The 21,193-nt window shown below is 40.1% G+C and overlaps 1 protein-coding gene across 1 annotated transcript in view; it reads left to right on the top strand.

Annotated features, from left to right (window-relative positions):
* Positions 1 to 11,889: 11,889 nt before the first annotated feature.
* Positions 11,890 to 21,193, top strand: part of LOC121318461 — a 30,506-nt gene continuing 21,202 nt past the window's right edge. The window contains exon 1 of the mRNA XM_041255167.1: positions 11,890 to 12,047. The gene's annotated coding sequence lies outside the window, so the exon portion shown is untranslated. The remainder of the gene's footprint in view (positions 12,048 to 21,193) is intronic.

Genomic DNA, 21,193 nt, shown 5'->3' with positions numbered 1-21,193 from the left:
TTTTGGCCTTCTTCAGTATTCTGGATGGAAGGCATACCTTACAAAGTGACCTTGTGTGAGCAGAAAGAAATGTATAGTAACAATGTGTACAGATCCAGAACTATTGTACATGGTGCAGAAGTAACCCTGACACATAAATTAAAACATAATCCTCTTGTTAATTGTGCATGTAATATGAGCAAAAGCAAGTCATCAGTGACTGGGCCCAGACTTTGTCCTGCCTGCAGTCATTTGGCTAAATACTATAGAATCTTGTTTGAATTCAATGATTCTAAAGGAGTTTCTCTCATTTAAATGTAAACCCAAAAGATATTAAGAGGATTGAATGCATGAGTTGTGAAGGAGGTCACTTAGTAAAATGGGCACATCTAGGTAAATTGGAATGTGTAGAAGGTGTCCCAGCTATATGTGTCCAAGTATCTTGTAGGTACGAGGTGAGGAAAATGGCGTCTCACATCTGTGATGCTAAACTTTGGATAAAGAGACCTGTGAAGGTATTTTCAGAACCAACCAGAGCTGAACCAGGCACAGAAGTTGAATCCTGCTGGGAACATGGGGATATGCTGGACATGGACTTGGCAATTTCAAATATGGAATGAACTTTGATATAAAAATGAAATGGCCCTGGCTCTCTTGTTCCATGAAATAGATCAGTCTACATATGTTTTAATTAAGTACTTAGTAAAATGGGAATTTCTAAGAGAATATATAATGAACGATTTACCACTTGTATATCTTATCTTTAGAAAGCATGACGCTAGATAAAAAAAGCACCATTCCGGCTAAAAAGTGAACGTTAATCTACAAATTTATGTTCCAACAAAATAAGATAAGAAAGGGATGCTTTACCACAATAAATTAACATTAATCCTTGAACAACCAAAGTCTTAAGAAAAAAACCTGTCTTGGCTGGATTTTGTATGAACAAAGAACAGGGTCAAGCCTAGTTCAGTCATTCTAAAAATATAAGAGTTGAATGCAGTTATTCTTGTTGGTGTTTGGATTTAAATCTTAGAGGGAATCACCAAAGAAATAAAGTGATATTATAAATTCTAGGAGCAACTGTTAAACTGAAGTAAATTAATTGAAATATTATCTTATAATGAAACAGGTTCAGTGCTAATTGATACTGTTTATAGTTCATAATAGTTAAAAAATAGTAATTAGACACGAAGGTATTATAAATTAATAAAATAAATGATTAACTCCTTTTTTAGACAGCATGATATTTGAAACTAAAAATTATTATTTGATTTCATATGATTAATAATATGTTTTAAATATTTGCTTTAATAAAAAACATATTATTTAAACCTGACAATATTATTGCTTGTTCGTGACTTTAGTTTTAAGAAGATTAAAAGCTGGAGCAGCAGTATTCGATTTAATTAAATAGGAAAATGATTTATTTCTCCTTCTATTGAACAGAGCTCTTGACATTATGATATCCACTGAATTATAGAATATAAAAGGCATTGTGTTATGTTTTTTGTGTTAAGTTTGTAATGATATACTATAATGTACCTTGTTGTTAATCCACTATACTATTGTCTAATGATGGTAGATGGAGTCCTTATAATGTGGTTCTTTGAAACTGCTGCATTGAAAAAGGGGGCCTCTCTCCTTATCCAAAAAGGAGGAATGTCCTTGGGTTCCACTTCAGTGAAGCTGCAAGTCTTATACATTTGGAATTTAAGGTTTATGGAGTTAGTGGTTTAGTACAGATAAGAATATATCTTGAAATAATATGCACAAATTATGGCTTAACAAACATTCATAGGTCATAAATCTAAAAAGTGTTTACACAGACTCTGGCTTTGTAAAAAGCAAGAAACTGTGGAAAACTGCTTGGAATAGCACATTCAAAAATCAGGTACAGGTCAGAGCCTGGTTAGTACAATAAATAATTCTAATGAAAACTATTACCACTTAAACTTAGTGAAGCTAATTGACTTAAATACTGCATGAGACAATCTTTTGTCAAATACTCTGTTAGACACTGGTATATGGAATTAAAACTGACTCATTAACAAAATGATGGAACAACATGAGGTTAAAAGAAACACATACCTTTAATTTAGTAAAACATAATCAATTAGAAGATGATGTCACATATTAAGATCATCTTTCATATATAACACATATAAAAATAGTGTTTTGCATCCACCTATAACAGTAGTGTTATTATATTATAAACCAAGATCCTAGGAACATTGGTTCACTTAACTTTTCAGATAAAGGAGGGGCTTGGAGGAAAACAAGAGTGAGATCATAAGAGTTGAAACACATGTGATTTATTTGAGTATATGACACCTATTAATTCTGAAAAGTTAGTCCGGATCTTTTGAAAAACTATTATTTGTAAAATGGATAAGAACTGTCTTACTGATTAATGATTGGATTTAATTGAGGTGTCCCATGTATTCCAATGGGACGAAAAACCTATATAGCTCCTAGGTAAATTACACTACACCACCACACTCATTGCAGACAGGGTAAGGTGATCCATCTTCTGCAAACCAAAACACAATTGAGCTGAATGAACTCAGTTTAATTTGCCTGGTGAAGACAGTCCTATCCTTTTACGATCTATATTCAAGGATAAGCATTAATCAATTATTATTTAATCTCACATGTATTGCATGTATTGCTATAAGGGACTCACGCTATGTTTTAGAAATAAGAGAGTGATTTGTTGAATGTGCTGAAATAGACCAATGGGTACTTTAAGTGACGTGTTCTTGGCCTGCTTGTCGGCCTTGAATACATACATATATACATGTATTAAAGTGTTAACGTTGATATCTGTTAAGACTCTGGACTGCCCAGTGTGTCTGTCAGCTGGGGATATGAAGTAGCCTGTAACTACTCTATCCAATATTTAACCATTAATAAACCAAAGGAGTACTGATCATACTCCGATTCGTAAAAAACTTTAAATACATGAGTCTCCTTGTCTTGTGACTCCCAGTTGCCCTCCGGGTAACCTCGCTTGGTGGAAAAGTACAAGCTGGGTTCTGTAGGACACCCAAAACACTGCACAGTATAAAATACATTAGTGTTTTGAATGTAAGTTGGTAACACTCTAGAACAGGACACGTGCTTGTGTGTGTTTGGATGTAGCACTGTGTTTTTTTCTTTATATTTATTTGTTAATATGTATGTTTTGTTTGCTTTGTATTTCAACTCTGTATTTTAATATACAGTACGTTTCTACAGTTACAGTTTATATTAGTAAATTGTTATGTTGGTTAATTCAGTTAGCTTTAGATGAAAAACGTTTTGGGAAATACAAATGTAATAACATAACTGTAAAAATATAAAAATATATGTAAATGCTTTGAACATAATGTACTGTAAAGTGTAAGAGTGTTTTGAAAGTAATAAATGCAATGTATAGAGTGTTTTGAACGTAGAAGTAGAGTGTTATGAACGTGACCACAGTGTTTTGAAAGTGACTAGTAGAGTGTGGACGAGGTGTACCTCAGGGTGCATAACCAAGGTCCCATCTCCTGGGATATATGAAGGTGGTGGTATATATATAGTGGGGTATATATATGCCATATATATATATATATCTATATCCTGGGCCTATATGTATGGGCATCCTGCCCAGTTGTGGCCGTCCTATGTATATATGTGTGTACATATATATGCCGGTATGACTGTAGGAGTTTATATATATAATATATATATATATGTATATATATATATACACCAGGGGAACACCTGTGATGCTGACCGAGAGCCTATTGTCCTCCATGTGGTTGCTGACATTGCCATATATTGTAAATATACCCTTTCTTGAGCATTGTCACAAGTAACGTTGAATCAGCTAGGCTGGTCAGTAAAACATTGAATTTCTTTATATGAAGAATCTCAGTAGCTAAGGCCCATGGTTCATCAACTGATTCAGATTCAGTTGTATTGTGTCTGCCAACTGATGATGTGAGGCAGAACAGTAATTGGATACCAGAAAATATGAATAACAGTGAGCATAAAGAGATGTTGTTTGAAATATAAAATAAAAAGATTAAACAAATAGTGAAAAAGTAATTTTAAAAGTAGAGGATAGGTTTTGAGAAGGTAAACTTTATGTAACCTTTCTTCCCAAACTTTCTGTGGGCCTGTTTTTTAAAAAAAAAAACATGCCTGGTAAGGGAGGAATATTTGGCACGCAGAACGGGATTCTTTTATCAAAAGGATTATAGCGCCAAGGTTAGAATGTAACGAAGAAAATTATCTTCTCACCCTAGAAGAAGGGGGAGTTAATTTAGAAATGGACTTAGTCCGTTACCTTTTAGAAAAATTAGTTGCCTGGAAAGAATGAGCTAGTACAGGTGGGGAACATTGCTAAAAATATTAATCATCGCTGGAAATTAGGAAGATTGGTGTGCCACTAGCAAACTGGTTCTAGCTGGCTTGTGTGCAGCTAAAAAAATAGGAGGTCGTCCACAGTTCAGCTGAGTTCATGCTGTTAAGAAACTCATAGGACAGAGACATTATAGTCTTACACTTAAATAAAAAACAAATAGATTATCCATGAAGAGAAATTCTGTATTAGAAAAACATAAAATGGAGGTTCCTTATAATATCTGCTAAGCACACACCTGTAAGGAGAGAAGGAAACTAATTTGAAAAATAGGATGATATATGGGAATATATACTTAGAAACCAGGTACATATAATCAATGTAATTATAACTGATAGTATTGTATATATTTTAAACAACACTCATTCAAAATAACATTATTCTCTTTGTATGCACGTATAAAATAAAGGGATAGCAAGGGTCTTGTGAACTATGTTTCACCTAACTTTTCAGATAGAGGAGGAGTCGAGAAATGAGTGAGTAAGATCATGGTCAAGTGTTTGGAACAGGTGTCATATTTTGAAAAGCAGTTGGCATATGGCTTTAAATTTTTAGGCTGTTGCATGCCAAAGAAAGATAAGAAGTGTCTAAACAAATTAATGATTGGATTTGATTAAGTCACTCCATGTATTCCAATGGGATGCAAAACCTATATAACTCGTAGGTAAATTACAATACACCACCACACTTATCACAGACAGGGTAAGGTGGTCCATCTTCTGCAGACCAAAACACAATTGAGCTGAATGAACTCAGTTTCATTTGCCTGGTGAAGACAGTCCTACCATTTTAAGATCTATATTCAAGGGTAAGTGAAGTAACTTACAAAAAATAGATGGTGAGTAAGTAGATTCAAGAAAATGCACAGAGTCCTTTTCTTCAGTCAGTTGCCAGGTTTATTGAGATATGCAGGGAGTCTGGTCCCAGGTACAGGACAAACACAATACTCAACATTGATGGTCCACCTCCCCTTTCTCAGACACTTAACCAATGGTCAAGGTAATTTAATTCATTGTGTGAGTGTTAATGTGTGTGTCTGTGTGTGTAGTCTAGTGTGCATTCTTCACACTCCTGGAGACAAAAGGTCCATACATCTGCCTTTTGTTATCTTCTTGCGACCCACTTTGATCCTAGTGGCATTATCTCTTTCGATCTCTCTGAAGTCTTTTGAGCCTGTTCCCTTCTAATCCACAGCATTGTTATCTCGTTAGCTTGCAGTCATTGTTGGGCAAGAGTTTGTAGACGCAGCGTCTCTATCAATGGTTAGCAGTACATGCAATTTGAACCAAACAGTCTGCTATCTGCAATATTAGTCTCTTTTCAGAAAAGAACACCAGTATAGCTCTGCTAGTCCACATGCGTAGCAAACTCCTAATCAATTCTCGATCCATGTTTTCCAACAGTAAGCATTAATCAATTATTATTTAATCTCACATGTGTTGCATGTATTGCTATAAGGGACTGTAACAAAGTGCCCGCCCCTGTGTATATTATCTGTTATGTGTTGCGTGTGGTGTGTTTAAATGTTGGTGTATAGACATTGGTACACGGGATATAAACGGGTCTGTGTAACACGAGTGTTTAAAAATGTATATGTGTATTTAGGCACCAGGATTGCACAGCACTTCACGTGCAAGTAAAATGTAGTAATATGTGAGCACGGGGAATTGCACTTTATTAATTCACGTGCTGGGATTCAAGTGAATAATTAATTGGTAATTGAATCCCAGCACAATAGTATATATAGATGCACGTTGTCACATACTGGTGGTGGGGTGTTCGGTGAGCGGAGAACGGGATTGGAGACGGAGGAAATAAGTAAAGTAATAATAATAACGAAGTATCGGCTCACCGTGTTTGTTAAGTTTAGTCTGTTTTCGTTTGTCTATTTATTTTGGCGTAGAGTGCCGTGTCCTGTGTTTTTCGTGTTTGTGTAAACTTTTTATTTTGTATTAAACCGGCGCCAACAGGCGTCTTCATCATGATTCATTTCATCCGTCCTGTGTTTTGTATATTTCATTACCTTTCCTGGTTCTGACGCCGCCCACTTCGGCCGTCTCTGTGACACGTGGTGTCCTGCGTGGGATAACAGCGCCTCCAAGCGTCAGACCAGGAGAGGTTTTTTTGTGTGGGAGAAAAAAAAAAAAAAAGGGGCGTTTTTGGATTACAAAAAAAAAAAAAAGAAATGGGGAGAAGCAGGAAAGAGGATAAAGAGGTGAGGGACAGGGAGGAGGAGTGCCGCCTAAGGGCCAGACATCCCCAGCGATGTAACCAGTCCTTGCCGGGGTGCCTCCTCTGCAACCAGGACCATCTCTTTGCCAATTGTCCCTTCCGCTGCCCCTACCAGGATTAAGAGGAGGAACTGCCGCAGGAGAGGAAGGTGAGGAGGTGGCAGAGAAGGGGAAAGGGGAAGAGGAAGGCAGAGGTCCCACCGCTGTCTCCACAGCCGCACCAGTCTCCTGCAAGGGAGGAAGAGCCGCACCAGTCCCCTGCAAGTGAGGGAGAGCCGCACCAGTCCCCTGTAAGAAGGGGAGACTACACACCGCTCCCACCTCCACCACCAGGAGACTACACGCCGCTCCTACCTCCACCGGCAGGCGCAGAGCAGCAGGAGCTGCCTCTGCCTCCGCCACCTCCACCGGACAGGGACTGGACAGAGCAGCAGGAGCTGCCTCTGCCTCCGCCACCTCCACCGGCAGGGGGAGAGCAGCAGGAGCTGCCTCTGCCTCCGCCACCTCCACCGGCAGGAAAGAGCAGCAGGAGCTGCCTCTGCCTCCGCCACCTCCACCGGCAGGGGGAGAGCAGCAGGAGCTGCCTCTGCCTCCGCCACCTCCACCGGCAGGGGGAGAGCAGCAGGAGCTGCCTCTTCCTCCGCCACCTCCACCGGCAGGGGGAGAGCAGCAGGAGCTGCCTCTGCCTCCGCCACCTCCACCGGCAGGGGGAGAGCAGCAGGAGCTGCCTCTGCCTCCGCCACCTCCACCGGCAGGGGCAGAGCAGCAGGAGCTGCCTCTGCCTCCGCCACCAGCAGAGGGTGAATGCCTGCTGGGTCCCTGTCCACCAGCAGAGGGTGAATGCCTGCTGGGTCCCTGTCCACCAGCAGAGGGTGAATGCCTGCTGGTATCACTTCCCCCACCAGCAGAGGGTGAATGCCTGCTGGTATCACTTCCCCCACCAGCAGAGGGTGAATGCCTGCTGGGTCCCTGTCCACCAGCAGAGGGTGAATGCCTGCTGGTATCACTTCCCCCACCAGCAGAGGAAAAATGCCTGCTGGTATCACTTTCCCCACCAGCAGAGGGTGAATGCCTGCTGGTTATCACTTCCCCCACCATCACGAGGAGAGGAGCTGGAGCTTCCTCTGCCTCCACCTCCATCAGGGGGAGAGGAGCAGGAGCTGCCTCTCCCTGCACCACAAGGGCCAGGACTAGATGCTGGCGGTCCTCAGCAGCCCTTGCATAGGCTGCTGAGGGAAGCACGGGGAAGAACCTCCCGGCTGCAGTGGCCGAGAAGAGGGCCAACACCCGCACCCCAGAAGTCCTGACTGCCAGCCTCGCTTCGCCCAAGGATGCCAGCCTCGCTTCGCCCAAGGATGCCAGCCTCGCTTCGCCCAAGGATGCCAGCCTCGCTTCGCCCAAGGATGCCAGCCTCGCTTCGCCCAAGGATGCCTCCCCGCATCGCCTGGGGTTGCCCGCCGCTCTGCATCGCCTGGGGTTGCCCGCCGCTCTGCATCACCTGGGGTTGCCCGCCGCTCTGCATCGCCTGGGGTTGCCCGCCGCTCTGCATCGCCTGGGGTTGCCCGCCGCTCTGCATCGCCTGGGGTTGCCCGCCGCTCTGCATCGCCTGGGGTTGCCCGCCGCTCTGCATCGCCTGGGGTTGCCCGCCGCTCTGCATCGCCTGGGGTTGCCCGCCGCTCTGCATCGCCTGGGGTTGCCCGCCGCTCCGCATCACAGCCGGAAGTACTGTGGCCGGAACCCCACGAAGGGGAGCTGCCGGCCATGAAGAAGGGGGAGGAGGTCTGGAGACCGCCAACCCCAGCAGCAGTTTCGCTGCCGGAGGAGGGGGTGGAGGTCTGGAGACCGCCAACCCCAGCAGCAGTTTCGCTGCCGGAGGAGGGGGAGGAGGTCTGGAGACCGCCAACCCCAGCAGCAGTTTCGCTGCCGGAGGAGGGGGAGGAGGTCTGGAGACCGCCAACCCCAGCAGCAGTTTCTCCGCCGGAGATCGTGGGGGAGGTCCGGAGACCTGCTCCCTCTGCAGTTTCTTCCCTGCAGGAAGAACGGTGGTTGAAGCCCCACCAAGGGGAGCTGCCGGCGCCGAAGGAGGGGGAAGGTCAGGAGACCACACCCCAAGCAGCCTTTCCGCTGCTAGGACTACCCTGGCAGGAGAATGCTACCCTGCTGACAGCATTACGACCTGTGGGCCCCTGGAAGCCTCTGGTCCTGGCCAAGGACTTTGGGCGGGACTTTTGGGCTTTTAAGGGGGGAGGTGGCCATTGAGGCCATGTGTGCTTTGCACAGGAGGGGGTATATGTAACAAAGTGCCCGCCCCTGTGTATATTATCTGTTATGTGTTGCGTGTGGTGTGTTTAAATGTTGGTGTATAGACATTGGTACACGGGATATAAACGGGTCTGTGTAACACGAGTGTTTAAAAATGTATATGTGTATTTAGGCACCAGGATTGCACAGCACTTCACGTGCAAGTAAAATGTAGTAATATGTGAGCACGGGGAATTGCACTTTATTAATTCACGTGCTGGGATTCAAGTGAATAATTAATTGGTAATTGAATCCCAGCACAATAGTATATATAGATGCACGTTGTCACATACTGGTGGTGGGGTGTTCGGTGAGCGGAGAACGGGATTGGAGACGGAGGAAATAAGTAAAGTAATAATAATAACGAAGTATCGGCTCACCGTGTTTGTTAAGTTTAGTCTGTTGTCGTTTGTCTATTTATTTTGGCGTAGAGTGCCGTGTCCTGTGTTTTTCGTGTTTGTGTAAACTTTTTATTTTGTATTAAACCGGCGCCAACAGGCGTCTTCATCACTTCTTTTCATCCGTCCTGTGTTTTGTATATTTCATTACCTTTCCTGGTTCTGACGCCGCCCACTTCGGCTGTCTCTGTGACAGGGACTCACACTATGTTTTAGAAATAAGAGAGTGATTTGTTGAATGTACTGAAATAGACCATTGGGTACTTTAAGTGACATGTTCTTGGCCTGCTTGTCGGCCTTGAATACATCATATATACATGTATTAAAGTGTTAACGTTGATATCTGTTAAGACTCTGGACTGCCCAGTGTGTCTGTCAGCTGGGGATACGAAGTAGCCTGTAACTACTCTATCCAATATTTAACCGTTAATAAACCAAAGGAGTACTGATCATACGCCGATTCGTAAAAAACTTTAAATACATGAGTCTTGCAATTTCTTAAGTGCTATATTAGTCATCTGGATATATTGCGGGTCCAGTGCAGAACAATGCCCCACTAGGAGTAGTATCAACTCTGTCCTCCTAACGTCTCCCCTGAGATAAGAGTATATGCTGAGCGATATGGAAAGAGTACGTAAAGAAATCTGAACGCATGGATTTCGTGACAGCATGAATAAATAAAATAATGATGTTTTGTAAAAAATAAAAAACCCTTTACGAAAAACCACACTTTTAAAATATAATTTCATAATTTGCACACCAGAACAAATAGGTTTGACACAGGCCCGGTTTTTGGGATGGAACCACATATCAGTCTCGCGTTTTGATTGGTCCATGTCTGTGATTTATTTCGTCACACGCGTGGAAAAGCTTGCAGGCATTTTTAACATTACGATCAGAGAAAGAGAGCGAGAGATCTGCTTTCCACATCCTTTCAATTAAAATATAACGTAGTATTTTGCTGTACTAATATAACAAACTATGGGTTATTTGTATGAATTATCATGTTATGCACGAATGTAAGATTTTTTTTTTTTGTAGTGGTGTACTGTTTTCTTTCAAATAGCATATATCTATAATCGTTTGCGCGATGTATTTTAATATCAAATATATACACCATTGCAGTTTTGTTACAGGATACATTAGTTTATAACTAAGGTAATCACAGTTTTAAAAATAGAATGCACCTGTTTTCATTTACGTCCCAAATTCTGGGTCGCTTTGCATAATGTCCCAAATTCTGGGCTGCTTTGGTTTTTAGATTTACGTCCCAAATTCTGGGCCGCTCTGATAACGTCCAAAATTCTGGGCTGTCTGGTTTTTAGATAACGTTATTTCCACAACCTTCCATTTAAAATATAATGTGGTATTTTTCTGTACTAATATAACAAACTATGGGTTATTACTTTATATGAATTATCATGCTATGCACGAAGGTAAGAATTGTTTCTGTAGTGGTGTATTTTTTTTTCTTTCAAATAGCATATATCTATAATCGTTTGCACGATGTATTTTAATATCAAATATATACACTATTGCAGTTTTGTTACAGGATACATTGGAGCCAGCTCAGTTGGTGTAATTAAGAAAGGTGGATCAGGTATTTATAAGGTGGAAAGGTGGGTTCGCCCTGATCAACCGATAAGCTGGAGCCATGTTCCTTTTGTCACACCACCCACAGTTTGGTTTTCAGCTACACGTACCTGCAGTTTAATACATTTACTTTATTTCTATAAACTTAATAGATCATAAACTCAAAATGCTTTAAAGCAGATAACTCAGTGAATAATTGTAGTACAGAGTAGGTGTGAGTAGGTGTAGTTGAGGTGTACATTAAAACGTATGTATTAGAGAGGCACAATGCACATAGCAGACTACTTCTCAAAATAAAAGTGTGACTGCACCGTTATATAGTAACAGCTGAGTTTGGAAATTAATTTCCTAACACCATTGTCATGGTCATACAGTATTTGAAACAATTCACGATTGTACTGGTTCTAACGTAACATTCACTTTAGTATTTTGAGTTTTCTGTGCAGTATCCAATATGTTAAATATTACAAACATTTGAATTATATATCTCTTATAAAGGTTTACCATAGTAAAAGCATAGCAAAGTGCAATAAAGCATAGTGAAAGCACGGTAAATCAGAGGTAAACATTGCAATATTACTAACCATTCCATGAACATTCGTGCTATAGCAACACTGCAGTGGCATGATAAGGAAATCAGTCCAGTTCCCTGTTTGAAAAATGTCCATCCTCCTTACCAACAACCATAAACCGTAAACAGACAGCCCTAGTATTGCACTTTAATAGTTTGGAAGCTCGTGTGCCTTCTAAGTGTATAAGGGCGCCCATGTATTTTTTTGTGTTTGAGCCTAATTCTGAGAAAATAAAGCCTTGTTGTTAAACGCCAGTCTGAGGCTCTGGTGAATGTGACACTCCCACAAATGAGGTAAAAATGACCATAAAGGACGTTCAAAGCAACTAACCAATCAGGCTTTTTTGCACCCTCCCCCTGGATAGCAGAACATTTGCGGCGGAGTTATCAAAAAGAAAAAAGGTTTAGTTGGAGCGAGCGCTGCATGGTGTGTCGCGTTCCTCCGCATCAGCAATGTGAATTTCTGAAATAATTAATTATGTGCTTTGGAATACTAGTTTAAGGAGTTTCTACATCATATGTGCCAGTCGTACAATTGTTGCAGGCGTTTTAGGAAGGAGAGACTATTCCATGGATATATTGTAAGTAGTTATTTTTTTTTGTCTGTTCAGGGGGTTAGGGTACTTTTTAAAAATGCGTAGAATTTTTTTTTTTCATGCCTAACCGCATTTGTTTTAAAATGCAATTCAGATATCGTCAGGGTGCATTTTTATTTGTACATCCTAAAGCCCTACATACACGAAGAGGCATGTTTCCTTGAAGCTGGATCTGCTTGCGTGTTTACAGAAACATGGAATCGTGATTTTCGGAGTAGCCTTTGTAGTCCTTTTAGAAACCCCTTTTGCCTTCGGGGAGACTGTGAGCGTGTGAGTAATCGATCATGTGACTATGCAAGAATCCTTTACAATCAGTCGTTTTATATTGTTATGTATATTGTCAGGAGCTCCTCGAGTGTCTGGATTCATACGAACAAAATTGCGATAACTTCATGTAGCGCATATACAATGTTGTAATACGCTCCTCGCGATTTAGGATCCATTCCACTTGTCTTGTCCACACGACTCTTTCTTCCTTTAAAAAATAAAAGCAGCAGCACTCGTTGCAAAGTCGTTCAACCGTTTTTTGGAGCGTGCAGCAGTATTTACTTCCCTTAGGTTTCCCCGTAATTCTTTTAAATAAATGTATGCTGGTCTTAAGTTTGATAGTTATCGCTCTACTATTTCTTTTCAAAGCTAACTTTCAAATTCAAAAACGAATTGCTTTCTGAAAAGAAGAAATACCTCTGCCCCAGTCTAAAACTCGGCTATAAATCTTTAGCGAACCAGCAATGACCAAAATAATGAGCTTTAACATTCTGTGCGTGAATGGTTTTTGAGAACAGGCTGGGGCAGTTTGTTTCGTCGTATTTTAATAGTACAGTGGCTTGTGTACGTTCTGTATGTTTTGGTGCGAATGGCATAGCCGAGGTTGCAATTGAGAACGACGATACGCCGTTTTGTTGTCGCACAAAACCAGCAACGCTACTACGCTATTCGACGGACAACAATTATTATGGAAAATTACCTATATGGTAACAGGGTCCTAGGAGACAGTCAACATGGTTTTAGGAAAGGGAGATTGTGCCTAACTAACCTGCTTGATTTTTTTTGAGGATGCAACATCGATAATGGATAGTTGCAAAGCACAAAAGATTAATTCTCAAACTGAACGCAGTAGGGATTCAAGGAAACACATGTACATGGATTAGGGAGTGGTTAACTTGTAGAAAACAGAAAGTACTGATTGCAGGAGAAACCTCAGAATGGAGTGTGGTAACCAGTATTTACCACAAGGATCAGTATTAGGTCCTCTGCTATTCCTAATCTACATTAATGATTTAGATTCTGGTATAGTAAGCAAACTTGTTAAATTTGCAGAGGACACAAAAGTAGGAGGAGTGGCAAACACTGTTGTAGCAGCAAAGGTCATTCAAAATGATCTAGACAAGATTCAGAACTGGGCAGACACATGGCAAATGACATTTAATAGAGAAAAGTGTAAGGTATTGCATGCAGGAAATAGAAATATGCATTATAAATATCATATGGGAGATCCTGAAATTGGAGAAGGAATCTATGAAAAAGACCTAGGAGTTTTTGTTGACTCAGAAATGTCTTCATCTAGACAATGTGGGGAAGCTATAAAAAAGGCTAACAAGATGCTCGGATACATTGTGAAAAGTGTTGAATTTACATCAAGGGAAGTAATGTTAAAACTGTACAATGCATTAGTAAGACCTCATCTTGAATATTGTGTTCAGTTCTGGTCACCTCGCTATAAAAAAGATATTGCTGCTCTAGAAAGAGTGCAAAGAAGAGCGACCAGAATTATTCCAGGTTTAAAAGGCATGTCATATGCAGACAGGCTAAAATAATTTAATCTGTTCAGTCTTGAACAAAGAAGACTACGCGGCAACCTAATTCAAGCATTCAAGATACTAAAAGGTATTGACAATGTCGACCCAAGGGACTTTTTTGACCTGAAAAAAGAAACAAGGACCTGGGGTCACAAATGGAGATTAGACAAAGGGGCATTCAGAACAGAAAATAGGAGGCACTTTTTTACACAGAATCGTGAGGGTCTGGAATCAACTCCCCAGTAATGTTGTTGAAGCTGACACCCTGGGATCCTTCAAGAAGCTGCTTGATGAGATTCTGGGATCAATAAGCTACCAACAACCAAACGAGCAAGATAGGCCGAGTGGCCTCCTCTCGTTTGTAACCTTTCTTATGTTCTTAAGAGTAAAAGGCAAATGCATGTGCACAAGCAGACAGCATAACAGTGTAAGCCGGTAAAGTTTAGCCAGGTTCACAAAGTGTTCAAACAATGTCCAAGACGAGATTTATTCGTTCTGTACCCTATTTCCTTAGGCACAAGTTTTTTCTTTTGTTTACTGAATTAAAATGCAGAACTCAATGAGCAGAAACGTCACAGCGCGTATCTCTTCCAATTAAAGCAACAGTAGCATAATGTACAAACCACCAAATAATAATTTTTCCTGTAGTGTATTCAGAATAAAATAACACCTATCATATAGCAACGTAAATATTCTACATCTGTTTGATTCTAACAAATATTTATAAAATAATCTTGGTGTAAATATTGTAACCTGGCCAAAGTAGAAAATACATTACAATAGTGTAACATTACTAATTACAACTAGCCATCAAATACTGACATCAGTTGAATCTGTCAAGTTACTTTGTTTATTCAATAACCTGTAAATACAAAAACAAGGATCCCTGGTTGTACTTTTAATGGTCAGTGCAAATGTAGCCGTTACTCTATCGCAGAAAGGAGTAACGGTCAGCACTAACTCACTGTCAGCAGCCGGTTGGGTGTGTTATAGTTAACCTCACCCAACAGAAAGGAAAAGTACACCAGTACGGCTGTGGTTTTATTTTAAAGGCGATTCAACATTGTTAATTTGATTGCTAAGTTGCAAAGTACTACAGTGTGGTAAAAATGTGGTAAAGGATTTCTCTTGTACCCCAGTTTGAAAACCGCTGGTCTAGCCCATGGCATCAAATACAATACATGAAAAGTACTACATACAGCTATGAATCGTTATATCGGGGGAGAGGGAAGGCGTTGCCATTGCGGAAGAAAAACACTGATTTATGAAAACCTATCACTGCTAAACATTACATTGCACAGGACTGTTAGCAGAAAAACAATATTAATACTAGAATTGCAAGCAACTTTACGGATTCCAAGCAGTTACTGTGAAATTTAAGCACTTTGGTTGTTCTAACGTTATCGCAAATCATTTTGGGCACCGTTGACTGTCAGTTTTGGCAAAAGTATTGGAAGCATTGGTTAGCAGCACATTTTATAATGTTATTTGGATGCAAACAATATTCTAACTAGCCTTTATAGTGAAATGCATTTAAGCAATCTGCTTGATTCAATTGCTGGCATTAGTGTCCTGAGGCCTGCACAACTCAGAAGTTTGAAGAATTTATCTGCAGCTGTTTGTTGCAGGCAGTGCAAACATTTGGACAAAACATCACTGTCCATTATGTGACCAATGAGCACCCTTGCATGGTAAGGCAATATCTTTTTTTGGACGGTAAGGCATTATAATTATCAGGAATTACGTGTCCTCATGGTCATAAGCGGTCTCTTGAGTGAGATTTTCAAAAAGTCTTTGTTCACCAAAACTAAAATTAAAACTAAAATTTCACCACAAAAAGGCAAACTTGCACCACAAATCAAAACCAATTTATAGCAACGCATGTGCACACCCTACATTGCTGCACCGCTGGGATAGTGAACCGAAGCTTGAACAGGGTCTAAAGCCCTTGTTACAGGAGTCAATTTACTAGCAACTTTTATCGCCTGCGACCAAATCCCGTGAGGATTGTCCTGTGTAACAGCCCTGACAACGTATTGTCAACATTCTGGCAACGCGATTGCTTTAGTGGACAGCAATCCTACTGCAGGCAACAGATTCCAGGCAATATCCAATCAGAGCTCTGGTGTGTGTCATGTGATTCTGTCTGCTACAGTGAAGACAGTAGTTAAAATGAACAGGAAAGCTGCAATTACTGGACTCGAGGATAAATAAATACTTCTCATGCTTTCCATTAGTTATATTACATTATGTCTAATTGTTCGATGGTCATTCTGTGAACCATATAAAACCACACCTAAACATCCAAAGAATATATATCTAGAATAATAGATTGGCTTCAATGAGTTACAGGAAAATAATTCCATATAGGGGTTCTCTGATACCGGAGGTAGAGTAATTTATAAATGTATAAACTGTCATAGAAACCCGAGATGGAATTGTTTTTTCTCACTTGAGGCCCATCTATTTTTTATAATACATGGATACCCATGTGACATTAAAGAAGACTAGGTTCATCAGTAGAATATGTCTTTATAAACGTAGTGTTTCAGTGCTGTACAGACGTTCTGTGTCGTTATGCATTTATTGTTTATTAATTCAAATAAATAATTACATATTTTGAACTAGCTCCAACACTGTACTTCCTGTCCCTTTTTTCTCCAAAAAAAAAAATTGAGCCAAACTAAGCTCTTCGATTAAATACTTCGTGAAAATTATGTTAACAGTTCATAAATTCAGTGTGTCTGTATGTGTGTGTGTGTGTGTGTGTGTGTAATACTAACTGCCAGTATTCGCTGCTGGACGTGCGTTGAACAGTTTCCTCTTTTTTTTTATTGAAATTATTGTTCTACTTGTTTAATTGTTGTGTGGTTGCTCTTAATTTAATGTTGTCAGCCCCAGACCCGCTTTGTGTGATCCTCATGTGTATTTCTCGCCCCCAGTGTGTTACGCATGCTATCTTTTACCCTTTCCCCTGCTTGCGTCTTTGTTCTCTGCTTAGTTCAGCGCTTATAAATGCTGCTGTTAGCTAGCAGTCACCGTTGCAGAGAAAATAAAAACAGAAACGCATTTAAATGTAATTTGCTTGTCTCGTCCTTCGTTGAACCCGTGCTCTCCAACGCCGCAGTATGCTTTTATTAAAGAGTTATTTTATTTTTTTTCCCTGTGACTTCATTCTCCCTGTCATTTTCTTCGTGATTTCGAACGCATTGACAGTGACTGCTCCGTGATTTACGTCCAAATTTTCTGTGACAAACTCCTAGCCCTACTTATGGCCCTTTTTTGTTTAGTGGCTACCATTTCAAACTGTTAATTCCAGAACTACGTGACGTAGTTCTTAAATATGATTGAATATTGCTTGGATTAAAGGCAATTTGTATCGAATGTGAGTTGCCTGTTCGTTGTATCGTGTAACAGGTCAAATCCCCTGCGGTGATGTCGCTGGCAACATGTTGCCGCAATTTATGTTGCCAGCGCATTGACTCTTGTAACAAGGGCTTAACGACACATGGAATTCACTGTAAACCACGTGCAACCACAGCTTGCAAATTTGATCACTGTGTTTAGCACTGATCTGTACATTCTACTGTGCCCCCCTAATCTAATGCTTTAGATTAGATCAATCACCATGTGATTTAAATACATACCCTTTACAGTAAAATATGGGTTACTTACAATATATAATGGTAATTAAACCACATGTTGTCGCAGACCGTGTTGGAGTATACTTCCTGTGCTATAAAAAAACTAGCTCCTTTTGCATGGGAGGCATGTGTAACTTTGATGTCCAGATCTTCATTGGGTCCAGATTCAGTCACTATGAGTTTACCCACTGATATAGATGAGGGAACGGGTTAGGAACCCAGTGATATGAAAAACAGTGAATTGGAACATAAGAACATAAAGTTTACAAACGAGAGGAGGCCATTTGGCCCATCTTGCTTGTTTGGTTGTTAGTAGCTTATTGATCCCAGAATCTCATCAAGCAGCTTCTTGAAGGATCCCAGGGTGTCAGCTTCAACAAAACATTACTGGGGAGTTGATTCCAGACCTTCACAACTCTGTGTAAAAAAGTGTCTCTTATTTTCTGTTCTGAATGCCCCTTTGCCTAATCTCCATTTGTGACCCCTGGTTCTTGTTTCTTTTTTCAGGCTGAAAAAGTCCCTTGGGTCGACGCTGTCAATACCTTTTAGAATTTTGAATGCTTGAATTAGGTCACCACGTAGTTGTTCAAGACTGAACAGATTCAATTCTTTTAGCCTGTCTGCATATGACATGCCTTTTAAACCTGGAATAATTCTGGTTGCTCTTCTTTGCACTCTTTCTAGAGCAGCAATATCTTTTTTATAGCGAGGTGACCAGAACTGCACACAATATTCAAGTTGAGGTCTTACTAGTGCATTGTACAGTTTTAACATTACTTCCCTTGACTTAAATTCAACACTTTTCACAGTGTGTCCGAGCATCTTGTTAGCCTTTTTTATAGCTTCCCCACATTGTCTAGATGAAGACATTTCTGAGTCAACAAAAACTCCTAGGTCTTTTTCATAGATTCCTTCTCCAATTTCAGTATCTCCCATATGATATTTATAATTTACATTTTTATTTCTTGCGTGCAGTACCTTACACTTTTCTCTATTAAATGCCATTTGCCATGTGTCTGCCCAGTTCTGAATCTCGTCTAGATCATTTTGAATGACCTTTGCTGCTACAACAGTGTTTGCCACTCCTCCTACTTTTGTGTCGTCTGCAAATTTAACAAGTTTGCTTACTATACCAGAATCTAAATCATTAATGTAGATTAGGAATAGCAGAGGACCTAATACTGATCCCTGTGGTACACCACTGGTTACCACACTCCATTCTGAGGTTTTTCCTCTAATCAGTACTTTCTGTTTTCTACATGTTAACCACTCCCTAATCCATGTACATGTGTTTCCTTGAATCCTAACTGCGTTCAGTTTGAGAATTAATCCTTTGTGCGAGACTTTGTCAAAAGCTTTCTGGAAATCTAAATAAACTTTGTCATGTGCTTTGCAATTATCCATTATTGATGTTGCATCCTCAATTCTGGCTTACACCTGTGTTTTGGATGAAGGGAATTCCTCTTAAGGTTACCCTTTGTGAGCAACATGAAATGTATCAAGAAAATAGCTAGCAATCCAGTACCGTTGTTGCTGGAGAAAGAATGACTGAATAAAGGAACTAGGAGCAAGTCTCTGGTAAACTGTGGATGTGACAAATGTAGGGGTGAGTTATCAATGATAGGGCCAAAACTGTGCCCTGCTTGTAGCCATATGGTTAAGCATTGTCGAATGCTATTTCAATGTGATGGCCCTGAAGAGTGTCATTCTCGCATCCTGAATATTGATCCAGATAATGTAAGACTAGTCGAATGTGTGGAGTATGAAACTGATCATGCCCAGATGTGCCCATCTTGCAGTAAGCTGGAATGTAAAGAAGGTATCCCTGCTAGAAGTAAAGGCTGTTGTCCCTCATACCTGTGATGTGAAAAGATGGCTAGCTCGTCGTGTTGTGGCCTTCACAGAACCACTCGGAGCTGAACCAGAAAGTGAAGTTTTAATCCTCCTGGAATAGGGCTGATTTACTTGACAACTGGGAGAATCTAAAGAAATGAAGTACCCTACTTATAACTGTATTATGATATTTTTGTTAGTATGCAATATGATACACCCTGTTATTAGTCAACTGTGTTATTGTTTAACATGTTTGTAACCAGTAAGAATATTATTAGTGGAATTGGATGAAGTCTGTGCAGGAGAGTTGATTGCTAAAAGGGCATGCTGAAAAGTCTTGGGTCTCTGTCGGGACGTAGAATCTCTAAAATAAATGGGAAGCTGCCTTTGGCATTCCATGAAGCGTAGGAGAGCAGCTGGAAATAGCCAATAAATTTAAGGGCAGTTGGAATTGAATTAAAGGAAATAGTTATTCTTGATTTTCCTTTAATGAAAGAATAATACAAAGTCTACTTGTAGAAAGGTTATAAAGATTTAAAACTAAGAATACAATGCAGAATTTAACTTGAAGAAAAACTTGGCAAAGAAAAGGTAATTAATTTTGGTAACCTTGTTTGAAGGGCCAAATGGGGGTAGCCACTAATGCAAATTAGAATGGTTGAGGTTCTGAAATCCAAGATTCCTATAATAAATTATTTTACATGATAAACAATACCTCATTGTACAAGAAAAGGGAGTAATGGTAGACTAGACATGGCTTCATAAATAATAAAAATTAATGAAGACCTGGTAAAAACTAGTCAGGGAGACCATATTTAGATTTAATGCCATTTGTCTGAGAATGCTTAAAGAAGGCTTTTCTGTTAGTGATAAACTCGACAGAAAAGCAGGCAGTTTGGAACCTGCCTGAACATAATTTTTGTAGAAGCACAGAGAGATTGTTTAGTTTAGAGCCCTGAATATCTAACATGACTGTTACATTCTAACTATTTGATAGCCTAGATTTAACTGAAACAAATTGGATGTATAATTGCTGACTTACAAGCTTGCTATGAACCTCTATACAACATGACTGTTAATTGTTAAATCATATCTATGCGTGTAATGAAGACTACCTATTAAGAAGGATATCATGTTAAAAGAGAAATATTTTTAACCCAGGATTGGAATAGTTAAACACACATCTTTCTATGTATTCTCCATATATGTCTACTGTATTCACATGCATGTTGTGTTCAGTGTGGTGGGAAAATTACAATGTTGCTACTGCTATGATTGTTTAGGGTTTCCATGCTCCGGTTTAAATGCTATTACGGGTTATAAGATTTAGGTATAATATAATAATGTATTATCGGTAGTTGTTTGTGAACATACTTCCTCTTTCTTGCTGAAGGGCAGGTGACTTATATAAGAGATGGAAAGATACTGACTAGCTAGAAAGAGGAAGCTCTCTTTATTTAGCAACCACAAGCTTCATCCGTGGCACTTCACAGAAATGCCACCGGCTTAGTCAGAGTAGGTATTGTTGCATATGATTGGTCTCATCTTAATCTTCCAAGCTGTTGCTATCCACGAATATTGAGTTAAGGTTCTGTTAAGCTCGCAGTAACTGCGGGTTACAAGGTATATATTATTCTTACTGACTCTGCAAAGTCAGAACATTGCTCGGTTTCATAACACCTGCGTGTGAGTGTGTTCTCAGGTTTGCAATCCTTGAGCTATAAACTTGTTTGATTCAACCTTGACTGTCTTTCAGAAGTTGAGTGAAAAACTTCCATCACATCAGGTACTTTCTAAAACAATATCAGGTCAAGAGTTCACCTTTACATAGTTTGGTGATGTGGGAGAGGTGGAC

The sequence above is a fragment of the Polyodon spathula genome, chromosome 7, assembly GCF_017654505.1.
Source record: "Polyodon spathula isolate WHYD16114869_AA chromosome 7, ASM1765450v1, whole genome shotgun sequence".
NCBI classification, from domain to species: Eukaryota; Metazoa; Chordata; class Actinopteri; order Acipenseriformes; family Polyodontidae; genus Polyodon; species Polyodon spathula.
This window is presented reverse-complemented; position numbering and strand designations above follow the sequence as displayed.